Raw genomic sequence first — 2,207 nt, forward strand, 5'->3', positions numbered from 1 at the left:
TATATATATATATATATATATGTGTGTGTGTGTGTGTGTGTGTGTATAAAAAACTTAAAAAATAAAATAAAATAATAATAATAACAATAATAATCTTTTTTTTTTTAACCACAGGTCTTGCATGAGCAAAGTAGAATATACATATTTTTAATGCCGAATTGGTTAATGGCAAATAATTAAAATCATACACATTGTCTCTTTGTGTTTTTCCAGATTAGACAGAAAATTTGGGAATCGAGCAATTCTCTGAAAGGAGGCATTGGAATATGTTGCTTCTCGGGGTCATCGGCATCACTGCTCCCTGTTTTATGTTTCCTCCATGTCGCGTCCTGCGTGGGTTTTTTTTCCGGCGCCATATTGGACTCAGATCTCAACATCAGTTGACTGTATCTCTCTGTTTTAAGTATTTTTACGTGTCTGCGGAGGTTGGAAAAAAAAAAAGTAATGAGCCGAGTGGTACAAAGACGGGAGCAGAAGGTACAGTTATTTGTTTTCCACTTAAAAAGTCATCAGAAAAATATTCACGTGAAGCACTGACACCTGAAAAATCAACTGAAGTACAGTAACTACGTTTTCGTACAGCCCACCACTGTGTGCGTGCTGTGTTTTCGCTCCTGTCATGACGCCGTACGGTGACGCTCTGCAAAGTCAGGTTGCCAGGTCGCAAATTAAACAAGCTGACGATCACCGACGGGCCAAAACTTGATCCACTTCCGATGGGGGGGTCTTTGTGCAGCTAAGCAACACTAGTCCTCACATTCTCATTAGAGATCATGAACCCCCCTGACCCCCCCCCCCACAAAAAAAGGTGTGGATAACAAACTCATCCTACCACATTACCTTTAAAAAAAAGGCTTCCAGATGATTTAATTTGAAAAAAAAAACACTTTTCCTGCGCACGCTTTGTTGTTTGAAGCAGTCCTAGATACTTCGATACTTCCTTGACACCGTGCACTGTACTACTTTCCTACTAGCTAGAGCTTTGGCTCCATCTTGTGGCATCTTAGGGTGTTCCAAAAGAGCACAAAAATGCAAATAACTACATTTTTCAGTAAATAAACAGGTATCGGTTCCACAGAAGGTGGCAGACTATTCCGCACATCTACCTCGCAATGCTGCTCTAAATAGATTAGACAATGTGTCCTGTCAGCAGTAATCAGATTATTGTCACCTCCCTTGTTAGTCGTCAGGTGCTGTGAGGCAAGCGCGTTGTCAAGTCACCTGACATCCTCTGGGAGTTGCCATTTCTTGACATGTACGTTTCTGCTATGGATTAGAGAGTGATATTTTTTCTTGAACATCCAGATGAATACTGGACGATGCAAGACATGCACTGTGCAGATCATCCACTAGGGAGCAGTAAATCGTTCACCAGGTGGCTTTCCAGCGATGCTGAAAGATGGTCACAATAAATCATCCATCCACGCATCCATTTTCAACATCGCTGATCCCGAACAGTGTTGCGGGGGATGCTGGAGCCCATCCCGGATAAATTCGGGCAAAACACCCTGAATTGGTTGCCAGTCAGTCGCGGGGAACCTTTTGAGACTAACAACCAAACACACCCACATCGACACCATCACTGAATGAGAAGCGATCCCACGCTGCCCGCTCACAAGTCCCACTCACAATAAAACACGTTTAAAATATAGTAGTCTCGAGACATAATGTTACTCGAAAGAAAAGTAGTACACACATATGAATATGTAAAATACCAAATAGCTCTTGCGCCTCCCTCAATTATTCTTGTCCCTCCCACTTTATGACCATCAAGTAAATATAAAAGACTGAGTTTTAAATCGGCATTTCTTGGTATGATTTTAGTTGCTGTATAGCATACTGTAGTCGCTACAGTATGCTATACTCAACAGAAATACTTTAAATAATAGTGATGACCCTTTGAAACTGCTTACATGCGCTTTCACAGTGGTTCAACGCTGTTACGTTGGAGCTCCGGTTCGGATCCTGCCGTCGAAATGCCCCTCGAAAAAACACTGAACGCCAAGTTGCTTCCGGGTCGGCATTGTAAGTGAGCGCTCAATTGTCTTTCCATGGTTAAACGAAGAATATATAAATATTTCCTTATAATATCAGTCATGTTGAGAACAAAAGTGTATATATATATATATATATATATATATGTGTATATATATACACACACACACACACACACTTTTTTTTTTGGGGTTGGGGGGGGGCTAAATTTT

Source organism: Hippocampus comes, unplaced genomic scaffold (assembly GCF_001891065.2).
Source record: "Hippocampus comes isolate QL1 unplaced genomic scaffold, H_comes_QL1_v1.1 scaffold56, whole genome shotgun sequence".
Lineage (NCBI taxonomy): Eukaryota > Metazoa > Chordata > Actinopteri > Syngnathiformes > Syngnathidae > Hippocampus > Hippocampus comes.